A 19,326-nucleotide genomic window follows, 5' to 3' on the forward strand; every position below is an offset into this window, starting at 1 on the left:
GTCACGAGGTTAGAGGGTTATAGAACTAACCTGGTAATGATGTATAGTGAATGGGTAAATAGAACTTAAGTTGTGAAAGACTAGGAAATGTGACGGTAAACTTTAAGTAGACTGAGAGATAAAGATTGACTACTTGTCATGAGGTCTTAGTGGGCGAGTGTTTCTTAATTTTATCTAGTAGTCATAAGTTAGTATAGTATGTGAGCAATTATATTGATATCCATGTTTAGTACTAGACACTAAGCTTAAATTCGAGATGAGTGTCATGATAAATAGGATGGTAACATGACAGTGATGATGTTAGTTTTAAAGTCTAATCTGGTAGATTTGGCATAGAGTAGGTGAGGAATTAAGATGTTAGTTTCAATAAATGTGAGTGGTACAAGTGTGGGATTCTGACTTTTAAATAAGAGAAATAAAGTGCGTCTAAGTCATTAGAGAAACAAGATCATTAAGAGATGCACCCAAGATCGTATGTAGTCAGATGAGGTTCTAATTAAGTTTATGATTTTTCATGTGTGCCTAGATAGTATATTTGATTTGTCAATATGGAATAGGATGATGTGAGCATTATTTTTCAATTAAGAGTTAGATTAAGCGACTTTACAAGTCAATGTGGAAAATAGTTATAGAAAGTCTTTTATAGAAGCCGAAAAAAGTTACAAGAAGCATCTAAGAAAGAAGACTTAGAAGGAATCTTAGTGCATATTCATGGAGAGTTCAATAGCCATAAGATTAGCATTTTCTGAGTTAGTAAAGCAAATATAGACTAATTCGAGTTGATGGAATAGATTCATAGCTTTAAAATATCACCTTCAGACCTTAGGGGGAGATGATGAGATGAGAAACCAAGTCAAGTGTTGAGAATAAAATAGTGACGTATTCGGAAATAGTTAAAGTGATATATCGTTCCATTCGTACTATAATGTATTCCTCAAAGTTTAGTCGTTACAACATCCAATTAATGTCAAAATTATGTTCATGAACTATGCTCATACACTACAGACTGATTGACATATTTTCTTTTTTCACATAATGAGGGGAAATTACTTTAGCCCATTGATATCAATCTTACTTCATAAAGTTATGGATACAAGCCTCATGATATGAACCTATTCATATAAGCCCTTATATCTCATAGTATTCTCAGTCTTGTGAATTCATGATTTAATCTCAACGAATAGCAACATATTGTAATGTCATGCATATTCTTTTATCAGATATCTTCAATGAATTGTGCTTATGATCTTTCACCCTAAGCTCTTTCAGTGATCCTTTTCAGTTTTGATTGAACCTATTCATATAAGCCCTTATATCTCATAGTATTCTCAGTCTTGTGAATTCAACGGATAGCAACATAATGTAATGTCATGCATATTATTTTATCAGATATCTTGAATGAATTGTGCTTATGATCTTTCACCCTAAGCTCTTTCAGTGATCCTTTTTAGTTTTGATAGTGAGGTTCTTGATAGTAGTTGAGTAATGATACATGGAGAGGGTTGGTGTTTCTTATTGAGATAGTGGTGGTCTTCTTGTTCTAGCTAATGTTATAATGTGGAGGAGGAATATGATGATGTTTTACTTTGAGTAATAGTTAAATGAGAGAAATTAGTGAGTTCTCGGTAGTAATGTGTGAAATTTTTATTGGTAGATATGATGAGATAGTGAGAAATTCGTAGAAGGATTGGTTTGTGTGAGTCCATGGAGTGATTATAGTACTAGGCTTGAGTGTTATGTTGTTAACATATGGACAAATGCATGATGTATTAGGTGTTTCTTGTTATGGGCTCAAGGTTGGTTGAAGGCAGCTATAAGGAGAAGTATTCCTGGGATGAGATTACCTAAAGAGGTATAAAACCTGAATCTTGTGGTTTAGATAAGTATAAACATCTCATATTTAGCATCTTGTGATTTAGAGATTAGGATTGAACACAATAAGAGCAGACAATTTAACTTAGAACTTGGTAAGAGTAGCCATAAATCCTTGTAGGAGTTATGAGCTGCAGTTAATGAGGTACGGTATTAATATAGAAGGGCATGGCTAGAGGTGTTGATTGGCTTGAAAGCTAGTAGTTGTATTTCTTAAGACATAATAGTCTTATTCTTACTTCATGCCTTGATTCCTTTAATTCATCCAAGATAACTTCAGATAGAGTGTTACTATGTTCAAAACAATATCGTTCTTGACTTATATGCTATAGATAGTTCCAAACACTGATTATGAATCAGTTCTTCATATATTATTAGACAAGTTAAGAAGTCAAGAGAGATAGTGATAGTAACTTATTTCCCTTCCATGCTCAGTTTAACAGCCATTCAAGGACGAATGATCCCAATGGGGAGATATTATAACACCTCAAATATTTCTAAGCTAAGCCCCAAACTATTCTTTATTTACATGTAAGGTCGTATCAGGTGATTCTTAAATTTCTCATATGTTTAAAGATTAACTCTTTCGTGTGGAATGGATTTGGATATGAATTAAGGCCACTAAAAACCCCTAGCACAAAGTTGAGTTTATATCTTCCATACCAATTAAGTTTGCTGTAAAATTCTACTTGGGTCAACTTTACATGACCATATCTTTTAGAATATATTTATGATATGTCCAAACTTAGACCTCAATTAAGAAGTATAAATTATCGATGTCAATCAATAGAACTCAACTAGTGTTAAGGTCGATCCTACAGGGAATTTGCTTACAAAAATAACCTTGCTGAGACTCTTACTAAATTGTGGTTACTATTCAAAGAGAGTAATTATTGAAAGTAAATATAATGTTTTTTATGTTTTTAGTAACCAATGTGCCAACTAAAGACCCCAGACAAGTTACGTGACCCATACCCTATCAAATTAAAGGTATTTGAATTTTCTTTCCAACGCCACCAATTTTACGTCAATCTGAGTTCCAAATAAAAGGTTATGACCATTTTAGTAAGTTGATACATTGTGGTGACGAATTAGCCGATGGGAAACTATTAAACAGGGTCGTTTTTTGTCTTTTTACCTCTAAGAAAACCCTAAAATAATTTCTTGACTAATTATAGCCCCAAACCAATCAGATTTTCATCTCTTAATCCAACATTCTCTTCTCTCTCAAACCCTAAGGTAAAACCCAAACGAAATATCAATGTAGAAGACTTCCATTTAAGATTCTTTCAATCTTTTTCAAGATTCTTCTTCAAGTTAAGTCCTTCTCCAAGAGTTTCATTCTTTCCAACTCAAATTTCTTCATACAATTATGAATCATTAATGAGAATCCTAATTCTTGGCCATATACATTTCAAGAAACTAATTCAAGAATCCAAGAAAGGTTTTCTTGATTGTTCTCCTTCAAGCTAGAGTTTCAAGGCTTTTAATCAAGTTCTTCTTCAAGATTCTTCAAGAACCTTATTTTTTCAAGTATGTAAGGCTATTATAGTATTGGACTAGTTCGTCCTCACACCCTACATCTAATTTTAAATTAGTAAAATAGTAATCTAGGGTTCTATCACTAGATTTGAATATTCTTAAGATGAATTGATTTTAAGTTCTTGAGTTCCTGATTCTTTTTGAAATTTTATTCCTAATTATTGAATTTTTGTATGTTATATACTGAGATTCTTGAGTTTATTTGTTCATGTCTATATTTCAGCATGAATCCTATGAATTGAGTATTCTTGAGATGACTAGTATGCTAGAGTTCTGAGTTCTTGAGTTCTAAGTATTGAGTGTTTCTATATTGTTATTGAGATTTTTGAGTTGATTCGTTTATGTCAATATTTCAGCATGAACCCTATTTTGAGTTATAAATCTTAAGAACTTTTAAATCTAACATTTGTGTTTTAAACTGAGTTTATCAGGAAGTAAACATGAGTTTAAGAAAGATTTAAGGGAACTAAGTTTTTCCCAAATATTATATTCTTACATGAAAAAATAGAATATTATTTTGAGAAAAGAGAATCTTTGATTGCTAAACGAGTTTATGAGTTCAGAGATATTTCAAAACAATTACCTTTTTAAAAGTTTATTTTGAGTAATTACGTCAAAACAGAGAAAGCATGTGTTTTATAAATTTGAGCATAAGTATATTATTGGGAGTAGTATTGAACATTGCTATGTAGATGAGTTCAGACAACTCAAAATCCTCATAAACCATGTATGCCAACATGGGTAAAGGATCATACTTTTTAGATGAATCCTTAGTGCCTTTGGACAGAGCTTAATGGATCCACTTGGTTGACGTGTTCTATATCCTGGCAAGGTATAAGACAATTTTGCAGTTTGTACGAGACGTTGTATCATCACGTAGCTCATAGTAATGGTTGGTGGTTAAAGAATCTCACAAATAAATTTAAAAGTATATTTATATTATACCACTTAATATGTTGAGTTCAGAGATGAGTAAGTATTTAGGATATGTGGAAGTACGTTATGATGATCCAGAGAAACGTGTGGTTTCTTAACCCATTGAGATGGCCCAAGAATTTTGCTAGTCCTTGGGAATGGCATAGCGACGTTTGTAAAGTTTTAATGACTTCACTCCTTTATTTCTTTACATTCAGCTGAGTGTGTGTGTATATATTACAGTCCTTTTATCTAGTTATTTGTTAATCAACTATATTACATACTCGTACATCTAATGTACTGATGTCATTCGACCTGCATCTTTTAATGATGCAGATAGAGGTACTTAGGATCCTTAACAAGAGTTTATTGATATCACTTCACCTGCTCGTCAGCTTTTGAGAAAGACCTCATTGCTTCGGGAGGACTCCAGTTTTATGAGTTGTTAGTATTAGTAGCATTTTGAGTAGTCGTGGGTCTTTTCCCGACACTCATTTATATATAGTAATGGCTTCATAGAAAGATAGTTTTGGAGAGTCTTTTAGTTTCATAGAGTTTTGAGATTTAGTACACTGATGATTTACTATTTCTTTAAGTTTTATCTTTATGTATGCTCGAGTTAGTCTTCCACTTGTACACACTGAGGGTTCACTTGGGGACAAACAATGGTTCTTGACTGTCGTCCACATCCAGGGTGTAAAGTCACCTTAAATTTAAGTTGACATGATATCATATTTGATTTGTTCGAACATGATATTTGCATATGTAATGGGTTCATATTTTGATTTTACTTAATATGTATGTCATTTTGACATGTGGCACGATCGTATTAACTATTCTATTTAACTTATCATATCCTAGGCCTCTAGTATAAGATCACATCTTGGCCTAAATAAAATGGGGTTCTAATTTGAAGCCCAAATGAATGGACTATCCAAACAAAATTACTCTTAATTAAATGGAAAAATATAAGAAAAACTATTTAATTACCCAAACATTCATATCATATTAACTAATTCTCATTATAACATAAAATAATTACATATTGTCTCACTAATTAATTATTTCATATCAAATTTTAAGTCAGATACACCTATAAACATGTATTTGTATTAACAAATACATGTTGAAATATAGATACATAGGGTGAAAGGCAAGCGAGAGGGGGAGAAAGGTGAGCGAGATTAGAGTGAAGCGACCAAAGAGTCAGTGTATCCTAGATACATGTGAATCACAACAGATACTTGTATATGAAATACGAGATAAATTTTGAAATACAAATGCCTAAGGAGAGGTGAGCGAGAAAGGGAGAGAGGGAGAGAGGGAGAGAGGCGTGTGAGAGAGGAGAGGTGTTAATGAGAGAGTTTGTGTAGCCCAGATAAATGCGAATCCACTTGGATACAGTCTATCTAGAACAAATTACACCTATTTTTGATCAAATATGTATTCGAGATACATGTATCTAGACGTTCTAGATATATGTATTTGGGGATCGAAATCAGGCACATATGCTAATTTCAAAAACTTACGAAAAGACACATATTTAGGTCCTAAACTAGAAAAATTTATATTATTTTTTCTGAAATCTAATCACAATTATAATTAATACCCTATAGTACAATACTTCAAGGTACTTTTTATTTATTTACCGAATACAATTTTATATTACATAATATAGTAGAAAAATGTAAACTTTTGTCTCTTCTACAATATAGTTTTAACAAGTGAGAGATAAATATATTTAATTTTAATATGCGAATAAAGGAGCAAATATGAAAAAATCTCCTGCTAGGAAATGGCCTTTTGCCCTTTAGAGCTTTTATGGTTTGATCATTTATTTAATCACTTATCTTTATAGATTTATTGTAGTGGTGTCAAATGGGTTGGTGTGGTTGAAATTGGAGATAATAAAATGTGTTGAAATAGAAATTAGGTTGGGTCTTCACCTACCCAAGTTTACTTTGGGCTCAAATGGGCTCAAAGTTGGGTTGAGTCATGACCCACCCAACTTGACCCGCTTAATCTCAATAATTTTAATATATTGTTATTTAACTTTTATAACCACAATTTGAATTTCAACTCAATATTTTTTTTTAAAGTTACAAATGAATTGATAAATCCTAAAACATATAAAATAGATAGTAATTCATACCTTCAATATAAGAACATACATTACATCAACACAAATAAAGAGTCTTAAAACAGGTTTAAATTGGAGATTAAATTTGGCTCATTTGAGGATTCTTATAAAATGGGTTAAGACTTGAAATAACTTGAGATTGAATTCAAATTATCTCGATCCTAACTGTTAGAATTCTTGGAAAAATAGGTGGGTTACCTATATTCAGGCTCATTTTTGACACCCCTACTTTATTTACTTATTAACTGAATTCATTTTTGTAACGATCTATTTTCGTCATTATGGAAAAGTCAGTGGGGAAAGAATTTGGGCTAGAAATTTTTTGAGTAGTGTCATGGAAATTTCTAGCCTAGGCCAGACTTGGACGAAATCAGAATCAAGTGAGGTGTAGGGGAAATCTGGTAATGAATGGGGGGTTTAATTATGAATTTGATCACATGAGTGGATAATCAAGACCTTAAGGAGCCTGTAAGGCATTACGGAATCAAATTTGGGCGAGTAGAACTCCCAAAACTGACCTTGGCGTGAAAGGGTAGTTTTAGAACGTCCTGAGTTGAAGGTCTATTGTGAAATGGGAGCTTGGAACTCAAACTCCGAGCTTCTGTCTCCATGCAAGCCACCAGGGGAGGATTCATCCCGGCAAGGGGGGCCACTGTGGCGGGATGGGGTCCGCCATGGTGGGCTGGTTGCGAACTTAAGTCAAGAAAATCCCGAAAATCATTATTATTCGTAAAACTTCGTACTTGAGAGCTAGAAGACAACCTAGGGCGATTCTTGACAGTTTTCCACGACTTTTAATGCTACAGGTAAGGAAATAACGCCCTTAATCCGTACTTCGATTCCTAGGACTTAGAATCTTGGGTAATTATCATTGGGAGAGGGTTTTGGCCTGAAATTGATGGTGGGAAAAGCCCTATTTGAATATTAGGATCTTGGGTTTGGCCTTGAATTGATATCTTGATAATAATCCGGGTAAATTAGGCCTTGTTTATTGATCCTTGCGTTAATTACTTGTATTTATACCAAGAACAAGAGGAAAAAATCTGGAAAGGGAAGGCTCAAGTGTCTTACAAGGATTCAAGCTTGGTTTCGAGTTAGGTGATGGTTCAATTTCCTGTTTGTGTGATATATGCCAGATAATTGCTTCATTGTATGTGAATAGTGAAATGTGAATCGAATCTAATGAAATGATTATGTGAGAGTAAATACATTTCATGAACTATTACTTGACAAGGTGACTATATGTATTATTCATTATAGTGTTGTTGTGGTTGTGATTGTGATTGTGGTTGTGCTGATTGGATCGAGTGTCATGTTTCGACACATACATTGGATCGGGTGTCACGTTCTGACACATATATTGGACTGGTGTCACGTTTCGACACATACATTGGATCGAGTGTCACGTTCCGACACACTAACTGTTTGGGTATGGGTTCCATGAGAGAACCACTTGATATTATTATGTTCATGTCTACCTGTCATTGATATTGGGAAATTGTATGTTGCTCCAGAAAAGTTAATTGAACTATGTATTCTGTATATGTGTGTTTACTGTGTTGTAATTTCTTGCTTGTGTTTTGCTTATTGGAGTAGCCGTATGATCCTTTTGTACCGATACTACACTTGCTCGTTCTTTGTTGAGTACAAGGCATCTTCAGGCGGCTACTGACAGACCTCAGTTAGGAGATCACTGGTCGAGATCAGATTCAAAGGTGAGCCAGTCCTTCCAGGCTGCCATGGGTCCTCTATTGTTTAGTCCTTTCTTATCAGACTCAGACACTATAGTTAGATTTATTCGTATGTTTTGTTCCGAGGTTGCACCCCCTTTCCTTTGACTTCTTAATTGGTAGAGTTTTGGTACAATGACATTCAAGTTCTAGGGGTTGACTTCCGCAATAGCTTGTTTAATTGTTTATTTAAAACCTTTGGAATTTATGGGAACTCCGTTTCTATCCATCATTTAAACTTGCTTCCGTATCTTTAAATGTTTAGTTTTCGTTAAGTTGCTTAGTTAGGTTGTAGTAATGGTTTTCTCACCGGAGGGTTAGTGTGGGTGCCAATCACGGCGGGATGGGTGGTGACAATTTTTATCTTATGTTCCTTCTACCAATCAAACATAACAAAGTCAAACTAGCATTACATGAAAGATGAAAAATGTAATTATTTTGTTTTTATCTTATGTTCCTTCTACCAAACAAACTTAACAAAGTCAAACTAGAATTACTTGAAAAAGGAAAAATATAATTATGTAATTTTGCTTTTGACTAATATGATGGAATCACATAATAAATTAAATATATCTTGCAAAACTAATATTTTAAAGGTAATAAATTACTCATCTTGAGAATTAAGCATCCCGCACTCAAATAGAGGCAAAATAATTTAAAGTTTATGAGTTTTGATTGCATCCAAAATTGTTACGACCCAAAACATGGATGTGATCACACTTGTCTATTCCACTAAGACAAGACAGCTTCAACTCAATGAAACAAAAGAAATGTGAAAAGATAAAGCAAGAACAAGATAAAAATGGAAAACTTATTCATTCTATTAACACCAAAAAAAACTTGGTTCTCACGTGTAGAAGCAACTTATACATAAAGTGTGATTAAGAAATAAGTACAAGTCTCAGTCTTTGTTTTTCAAATAGAACAAAGCATAAAGAAAAGGAAAAAAGGGGTCTGCCAGGATGACAGGCAGCTACCTCTCAATACTCCTTTGATAAGCCTCGAAAAGTAGGTGAAGAAGGATGATCACAGAATACCCGGATCGGAACCTACATAAGTGTAGTAGTAAGGAGTGAGTACCAACACCACGGTACCCAATAAGCAACCAAATAAAGGAAGCAATCTAGCTAGAAAATGAATACTCGTATCATCCCAACCAAACCTCCTCAAACTACAACCTGCATAGAAATCTACACGACCTAAAAGTTCTATAATAAACACCTCACGAAGCTCAATATTCACATTACAATAGTCACAATTCAACACGCATCAATTAAGTGAATCTCAATGTCAAGTAGATCAATCACATGCAGCAGGTGCATCTCACAATTAACAAGTAAGTCACACATAAGCATTAAAATGCATCAAATCACAATACTCAATCTCTCGTCAGAACCATTTTCCATTAAGCACAATATCACTAACCGCAACCATTTCCTATTGACTTTAAATCAAATCGGTAGCGAGAACCATTTCCCATCGAATTTATATCAAATCACTAGTTGGACCCATTTTCCATTGGATTTATATCACTTCACTAGTGGGAAATGACCTCGGCATCACAAGCACTTGCATGACTTCGGCATCATAGAACTTTCCAACAATGACCTCGGTATCATATACACTTGCCAAAAATGACCTCGGCATCATATCAATTGACGACACTGACCTCGGCATCATAAAACTTGGCAACAATGACCTCGACATCATAAGCACTTGCTGAAATGACCTCGACATCATAACACTTGCTGGCAATGACCTCGTCATCATAAACACTAACCGACAATGACCATGAAATCTTAAACACCTATAAAAAAAATACATCGACATCATAACACTCACATGTCTCATCGTAGTGTTGAACAATCACTGCACACAAGCAATATTACACCTCCCGAAAGAGATAACATCATGCTATTGAAGTCTACATTCATGCATTCAAGAAATTCATGAATAAGTCAAGTAGGGGCCATCACAAGGCAATTCACAAGCATTATAATCAAGACAAAATCTTTCATTTAACCCCCTTTTTATTCATTAAGATTAATCAAGTGGAAAAATGAATCACTCACCTCATTTCCGTTACTCCCAACACAAAAACAATGAAGAGAATATAGGAATTCTACTAGATTACAATGTTTAGGAGATCACTTGTCTTAAATCAATCAATAAATTATTCTAAGAGTTGAGTCATCCCATTTCGACCAATGTCCTAATCCACACAATCTAAAACAATCAAGTATTTGCAACAAATTTTCACAAACAACAATTCCCATATCAGTTATTCTCACACTCATTCGAAAATGACCTCACACTCATCAAACCACTGGAAGCTCACACTCTATCGAGACAATATTATCAAAGGAGATGGAGTAGTGGAACAGTTCTATCTAAATCATTTGTAATAGCTCGAACGTCCCACAAAACTCCGGATCCCAGTAATAGACATAGGTTTGAACCAACCTCTCGCTGCCTCAATCTTGGATCTAAATACCCTCCTTAAACACTACATGTCCCAAAAATATCATAGAATCAAGCAAAAACTCGCACTTTGAGAACTTGGCATAAAGCTTCTCTCCCCTCAACCTCTGGAGTATAATCCTAAAATATCGATCGTGATCTTCCTCATTCTTGGAGTACTCCAAGACGTTATCGATGGACACTATCAAAAAATAATCCAGATAAGGTTGGAACACCCCGTTCATCAACTACATCAATGCTCCAGGGGTGTTAGTCAAACCTAAAGCCATCACAAGAAATTCACAGTACCCATAATGGGTCCTGAAAGTTGTCTTAGGGATATTTGAAGCCCTAATCATCAGTTGATGATACCCCGACCTCAAATCAATTTTATAAAACAGAGATTCCCCTGAAGTTGATCAAACAAGTCATCAATACGCAATACGAGGAAGAGGATGCTTGTTCTTCACTTCCACTTGGTTCAACTATTGATAATAAATACATATCCTCGTAATTCGATCCTTCCTCCTCACAAACAATATAGGAGCACGCCACCGAGAAACACTAGGGTGAATGAACCCCTATCTCAATAGATTCTGCAACTGATTCTTCAATTCCTTCAACTTAGCAAGAGTTATACGATCAGGAGGAATAGAGATGGGGTTGGTGCCGAGCTCTAAGTCAATATCAAAATCAATATCCCTGTCTGGAGGAACATGTGGAAGGTCAGTAAGAAATATAATCCCTTATGAAAGCCAAATTGGACAAAAAACCTCTATCAAACAATATTTGAGCTCTAATGAAATAGATAATTATGGTAGGGTAAGAACCACTAGGACCCATCCACTCAACTCTCGGGAAAATAGTTATCGCTAAGGTCACAATTCTAGTATACCAATCAAGAATAGCATGATGCAGAGAGAGCCAATCCATAGTAAAAGTAATGTCAAATCTACCATCCCTAGAATGATCAGGTCTACGCAAATATCATACTCGACAAAATAAACAATAAAGGAATGATATACTCGATACATCATTAAGGATTCACCCACTGGTGTAAAAACATAAACAAAAATATGCATTCAACAAAGACATATATCAAACCCAACAACAAAATAGGTAGACACAAACGAGAAAGTAGACCCCGAATCAAATAATAGAGACGTTGGTCGATGGCAAACTGGGATGAAACATGTGATCATAGCATCAGAAGTTTAGACCTCAGGCCTTCGTGTGAAAGCATAAAATAGGCCTTCTCGGCCACCTACAGTCTGAGTAGAACCTCTACTTCCACCATATGGAGTTGGAGGACCCCTACTAAAAGTCTAGCCACCTCTACCAGACTGATCGGTTCCTAGACCCCTGGCCAAAGGCGCTAAATCTCTAATTAGAGTAGATGAATTAGAATGTTGGAGTACCATTTGAGTTTATAGAGGATACTTTCACATCAAATGATTTGTATCCCTAGAAGTATTAGAATACCTCAGCACTGAGAATTGCTGATGTGAACTAGATGAACTACCCTAGCAACCTCAGCCAGAACCATAAGCTCATCGGGCTAACTACCCACTCTAAGATACTAGAAAAGATGCATTAACCTCTCACGTTCAAAAGAAGGAGCTACTAGACCAGACAAATGACCTCTTTTTAGCTCCCTAAATTCCTCTTAAACCATTAACTATGTCTCTTTGGCGATGCTCACAATGGATTTGAGGGAATCCCTCTCTCTTAATACTCCGAACATATAGGATATGATGGACATGTTCAACACTCTGAGAAAACTGCATACTCTCTCTCCCTCATCCGAAACAATAGTCATAGTATGCCTAGAAAGCTCATAGAAATGAGCCTAATACTCGGTTAGAGACAAACTCCCTTAAGTGAAGCTCTTAAATCTCAATCAACTCTCCTCCCTCACGCTCCAAGGAATTAAACGGTTCGAGAAAGCATTAGAGAACACATCTCACTTATCAGGGGGCGATCCAACTGGTCTAAAACTCACAAAAGTCCTCCACCACTCTATGGCGCCTTCCACAAAGCTAAAGTACGACAAATCTACACCACGATCATCCACCATACGCACTGACTCAAGCATCTTATGGCACAAAGTCACGAACTCATGAGCATCCTCACTGGTGCCACCCTGAAATTTGGGTGGTTTCATATTATAAAACCTCTCAAAACATTATTTATCAGGCGTTGTCAAAATAAACACGGGAGCAATCTGTGCACCAACAACCAGTGCAGGAACCAATGGTGGCTCACCCACATGATCATGATTAACTGGAGCCTAATGGTGCTGACCTGGGGTCTGCGCCCCTACCCTTGTCTAAGAATTGGGTAGTGTACCTTTTGAACCACCCTGAGAGAAGTTTTCTAAAATACCTAGTATTATTAAGAAAGTCTCTTGAAACAAAGGTGCCCCAAATTTGTGAGGAACCTAGTCATCAACAACCTCAACATGTGGATCAAAAGTAAACTCTCTAGCTTTGCCTCTGGCTGGTGCCGCTCCAGGGCACGACCTCTAATCAACGCTACTCCGCGACCACGACTTCTGGATCTCAACCCCCTAGCAAGGGTCTCAACAACAACCTTGGGGACTACCTCCCCTCTACCACTTAAAACAAAAGCTCTGGTCCTCGGCATCTACCAAAGAAACACGCGACAACTCATCACTAGCGAAGGTAACCACAGATAAATAGAAAGAATGAACGAAAGGAAGTTTCTTAACAGTATTTGTAGGCTCTCAAAGATAAGTACATACGTCTCCGTATCGATCCTCAAGAATTTACTTAGATTTGGCTTGTTCAGATAAGAGATCTATGAACATGGGCTCAAATACAATTTTTCACAAACTACAAATGGACGTGATAGCACTTGTCTATTACCACAAAGACAATTCAACCTCAACCCAACGAAACAAAAGAAATCCAAAAAATAAAGATAAAGCAAGAACAAGATAAAAATGGAAAACGTATTCATTTTAGTAACACCCCAAAACCTGATTTGTCATATGTATAAGCCACTAATTGTGGCGGGATGACAAGCAACTATCTCTCAATAATCTTTTGACAAGCCTAAGAAAGGAGTAGAAAAAGGACAATCATACAGTACCTGGCTCGGAACCTACACAAGTGTATAACGAAAGAGCAAGTACCAACAACATGGTACCCAGAAAGTACCCTAATAAACAAAGAAACCTAGCTAGAAATTGAATACTCCTTTAATGCCAACCAAACCTCCTCAAACTACATCCTGCATAGAAATTAGCCCAACCTATCAGTTCTATAATAAACAAATCACAAAACTCAATGGTCACAATTCAACACGCATCAAGTAAGACAATCTTAATGTCAAGTAGATCAATCACACGTAACAAGTGCATCAATCACAATTACCAAGTAAGTACATAAGCATAAAAGCGCATTAAATCGCATTACTCAATCTCTCACTGGAACCATTTCCCATCGACATAATATCACTAACCGGAACAATTTCTCATCGTCTTTATATCAAATCACTAGCCGAAACCATTTCCCATTGTCTTTATACCAAATCACTAGCAAGAACCATTTCCCACCGTCAAACTCAAAATTTGCCAAAATCTCAATTTTTTACACAATGTTTGGAACAAACTTCCAAAGCTCAATCAAGAATAACTCATGCCAAAAGTCAAGTGAGGAAAATGTTTAATTTCACGAAAATACCAAAAATGACCAAATGGATCATTACATTATCCACCACTAAAAATCATGTTCGTCCTCGAACATAGAGTTAAAGAAAGTACTTGAAGTCTCGAAGAGATGGGGATATTTGTCACGTAAATTAGACTTTGTCTCCCAAGTCACCTCACCAACTAAACGGTGCTTCCAATACACCTCACTAAAGCAATCTCCTTGATCCTAAGCTTTTAAACCTACCTATAAAAAATGGATATAGGCTCTTCCTCAGAAGATAAGTCTGGACCCAACTAAACCGAATCAAGAGAAGAGATATGGGACTCATCCGACACGTACTTCTGAAGCATAGAGACATGAAACAGTGGATGAACAATTAACAAGCTAGGTGACAAGGCCAACTTATACGCCACCGCTCCCACTCGACTCAAAATCTTTAAGGGTTTAATTAATCTAGGGCTAAGCTTGTCTTTTTTTTCCAAACATTAGCATACCCTTCATGGGTGACAATCGAAGCCAAATATGATCACCCTCTAGAAAATTAAGGGCTCAGACCCTCCAGTCTGATTAGCTCTTCTTTCAACTTTGGGCTATCAATAGTCTATCCTGAATTATACGGACCTGCTCCATAACATATCTATGCAAGTTTGTATCCAGAGAGTCCATCTCGGCTGAGTCAAACCAACCAATTAGAGAACTACATTGTCTGCCATACAACTTCTCAAAAAGGGCCATCTAAATACTGGAATAAATATTGTTGTTATAGGAAAACTCTGCAAAGGAAAACGTTGATCCCATCTAGAACCAAAATCTCTCACACGGGCACAGAGCATATCCTCCAACACCTGAATCATCTGCTTGAACTGGTCATTTGTCTATCAGTCTGGGATGAAATGGGTATACTTGGTCAACCTATCAACAACAACCCAAATAGAACAATAACCACCCATTGTGGTAGGCAAACCCACAAAAAATCTATAGTGGTTTATTCCCACCTCCAAGTAGGAATAGGTATCCTCTGAGACAAACCTCCAAGCCGCTGGTGCTCGCACTTGACCTATTGGCAAATCAAACACCTAGAAACAAAGTCTGTAATATCCTTCTTCATGCCACACCATTAATAATGTTGGCTCAAATCATGATAAATCTTCACTGCTCCTAGATGAATAGAATATCAAAAACAATAGGCCTCCTCAAGAATAAATCTAGCCAACTCGCTCGTCTTGGGCACACAAATCCTTCCTCCAATCCTCAAAACACCATCCGGGTCAAGGACAGCCTCATAGGCTTCCCCTCTCAACATTTTTTTCTCGAATGAGAGACAATTTCACATTATCAAACCAATGCTCTCCAATCATCTCAACTAAGGAAGAATGGGCTTCAATGAAAGCAATCAAACCACCCGTCTCCTAAGAAATATGTAATCAAACAAGATTGTTGGCTAACCTCTGAACATCTCTAGCCAATGATCTCTCCTCAACACTGATAGACGCAAGACTTCCCATACTAAAAGTCCTCTTACTAAAATCATCAACCACTACATTGGCTATCCAAGATGATAAAAGATAGTGATATCATAGTCCTTCAGTAGCTCAAGCCATTTGTGCTGCCTTAAGTTTAGATCCCTCTAATTGAAGATATATTGAAGACTTAGATGGTCAGTAAAGACCTCACAATGAACCCCACAAAGATAATGTTGTCATAACTTAAGCATAAATACCACAGCTGTCAATTCAAGATCATAGGTATGGTAGTTGTTCTCATTGGTCTTCAACTGTCTATAATATACTAAAGGCTCATGTGATCAGTATAGATCTTTAAACTAACAACGTACCGGTAGTGCCTTCAGATCTTAAGCACAAAACCTATCGCCGCCAACTTCAAGTCACAAGTGGGGTTGTTGCGCTCATGTAGCCTAAGCTACCTCAATGCATAAGCAATAACCTAGCCCCGCTGCATCAATATACAACCCAAACCGATGTCAGATGCATCACAATAAACTGAGAAGCCCTCGCCCTCAACTAGGTTAGAGGTGCTGCAATGGTGGAGAATCCCTCCACAAACCGCATTTAGTAGCCTACCAAATCGACCAAGTTCTAAACATCAACCATTGAAGTGGGCCTAGCCTAACAACGAATAGCCTCAATCTTCATTGGATCTACCATGATGCTATGCTTGGAGACCACGTTCCCCAAGAATACTACAGACTCAAACCAAAACTTAAACTTTGAGAACTTGGCATAAAGACGCTGATCTCTGAAAGTCTTGAGCACAATCCTCAGATCCTACTCATGATCACTCCTTCTTCGTGAGTATACAAGAATGTCATCTATGAACACAATGAAGAATGAATCAAGATACTGTCTGAACACCCACGATCAAGTTTATGATGGCGGCAGGGGCATTAGTCAACCCAAAAGACATTACTAGGAACTCATAGTGGCCATATTTAATCCTAAATGCGGTCTAAGGGATGTCCGCTACCTTAATTCTTAGCTGATGATAACCAGACCTCAAATCAATTTTTGAATACACTATGGCACCATGAAACTGGTCAAATAGATAATCAATCCTAGGCATGGGGTAACGGTTCTTCACTGTCACCTTATTCAATTGCCTATAATTAATACACATGCACATCATGCCATCCTTCTTCTTTACAAATAGAACAGAAGTGCCCCAAAGAGACACACTAGGCCTGATGAATCCCTTACCCAATAGATCTTAAAGTCGAACACTAAGCTCGTTGAGCTCTGTGGGAGCCATCCAATATGGTGGAAGAGAAATAGGTCGAGTAATCAGCTCAAGCTCGATAACAAAGTCAATATCATGTTCTGGGAGTAGGTCAGTAGGTTAGTAGGAAACACATCTGCAAAACCACGGACGACTGGAATGGACTCATTTGAAGGGACCTCTGACTCACATCATGCACATAGGCCAAATAAGACAAACACCCTCTAGCCACTAGCCTCTAAGCTTTAACAAAAGAGATAACTCCAACTGGAGTGCCACTAATGGAGCCCATCCACACCACCGGTGGAATAACATGCATGGCTAAGGTAACGGTCTTAGAGAAACAATCTAAAATTGTGCAATAGAGGGATAGTCGGTCCATGCCAAGAATCACATCAAAATCAAGCATATCTAACAATATAAGGTCAGTCCAGGTGTCACGCCCCAGGATAGTAAGTAAGAAAGTTTAAAACACCTCATCCACTACTAAAGACTCACCCACGAGGGTCAACACACGCAACGACAGTGCCAGAACCTTATAACTCATACCCATATGAGAATGTCACGACCCGATTTCTCGAGTCATGATGGCACCTACTATACCCTACCAGTAGGTAAGCCAACCCATAACCCAGAACATCAAGCAATGAGCAAAAGGGCAGAAACTAGCGAAAACAATAATCTAAACAAGGATAACAAGGCGGAAGCAACCCAAAATAAATATATACAAAAATTCCTCCCAAAACCTGGAAGTCACTAGTACAAAGCTATCTAATAAAGAGTACAAGTCCCAAAAGTGGACCACAACAGAGCGTGTCTCAAAGGCAACAAGACTAGCTAAAACAAAAGAAAGAGACAGAGCAAACCCCAAAACGCCAATTGCTCGCCCTCGCCTCCGAATCACAGTTGCAAAAGAAGGTTGGAACTAATCACCGCTGGTAACTGGTACTGGGACCTGCATCACGAAATAGATGCAGAGTGTAGCATGAGTACCAACACAACAGGTACTCAGTAGGCATCATAGGCCGACTGAGCAAAAAGGGTAAAAACAATAAGAAAGGACAGAATCTAGACACAGAGAGGTCAAAACGGATACGAAAAGAAAGCACACGAGCATACCAGAAACAAACTAAGTACACTAAACTAAACCTAACTGGACCCCATATGCCCAGAAGGTACACTCGTGCGTAAGCTCAAATTAAACCTGAACGGACCCCCATAAGCCCGACAGTTGCACAGAAAAGTTAAGTCTACTGAGAAAGAAGGAAACCGGGCTCCCAGCCCAAAGTAACTAAGATAATCCATCAGACTCCACCCAGCCAGCAGTGCACTCCCAGCCCAGCTAGAAAGAGGGACCCGTGAGTGAGGTAGATATCGCGAGTCGTCCTACCATGCAGTCAGCTCCCAGCCCAGCTAGAAAGAGCGACCCGGGGACACCCAGCCAGCAACACACTCCCAGCCCAGCTAGAAAGAGAGGCTCGGGGGTGATCGCCGATATCACCGAGTCTACCCAGCCAGCGATACGTTCCCAGCCCAGCTAGAAAGAACGACCCCGAGGGTGATGGTATCTCCAATAGGATTCAATCTCACAACAACCACCGTGGAACGCCGTCCACTCTAAGAAATCACAGAAAATCCTCCAAGCCTATACTATCTCAATCCCACGCCTCTAGTGATGCACCAAACTTACGAGAATGCGTCGGAACCGCAGAATACGAGGGAGAAGACACAGAAGTGCAGCAAGTAGCAATAACGCCTAATCTAAGGCTCAAACTATCAGACTCAAGTCTGCTATTTCAGTCTACCAGGAGCTAAGTCATCCGAACGACGTCGGCAGAAAGTCAAGGCTATCCAGCCCACACGGGTCCTAAGTCTAAGGCAATGTTAGCCTAACCTAGACTAAGGACATCATGCTTACGGTCAAGGATGAACAAGGCATACAATACAAATCATACAAGCATACAATAGCATTTAGCACACAAACATGCAACTCTACTAAACCGGTTAACATGATACTATACTCGAAATGTGGCCAATCGATCCTAACATAAGGTATCTAATCAAAGTAAAGTAGTAAACTAGTACCCACCCCTAATTCACTCCAATCGACATGTTTTTACACAATTAAGTTCAATCTAAAGAAAGGAAAGCCGTAGCCTATCTTAAGGCCGATCGCGCGCTCTCCAAATCACTTTACCGGAGCTTTCCCTTTCCGAACAGTCTCAAAATGCTGCCCCACTATCAAAAATAGAGTCAC

This window comes from Solanum stenotomum, chromosome 1 (genome assembly GCF_019186545.1).
Source record: "Solanum stenotomum isolate F172 chromosome 1, ASM1918654v1, whole genome shotgun sequence".
Classification (NCBI taxonomy): domain Eukaryota; kingdom Viridiplantae; phylum Streptophyta; class Magnoliopsida; order Solanales; family Solanaceae; genus Solanum; species Solanum stenotomum.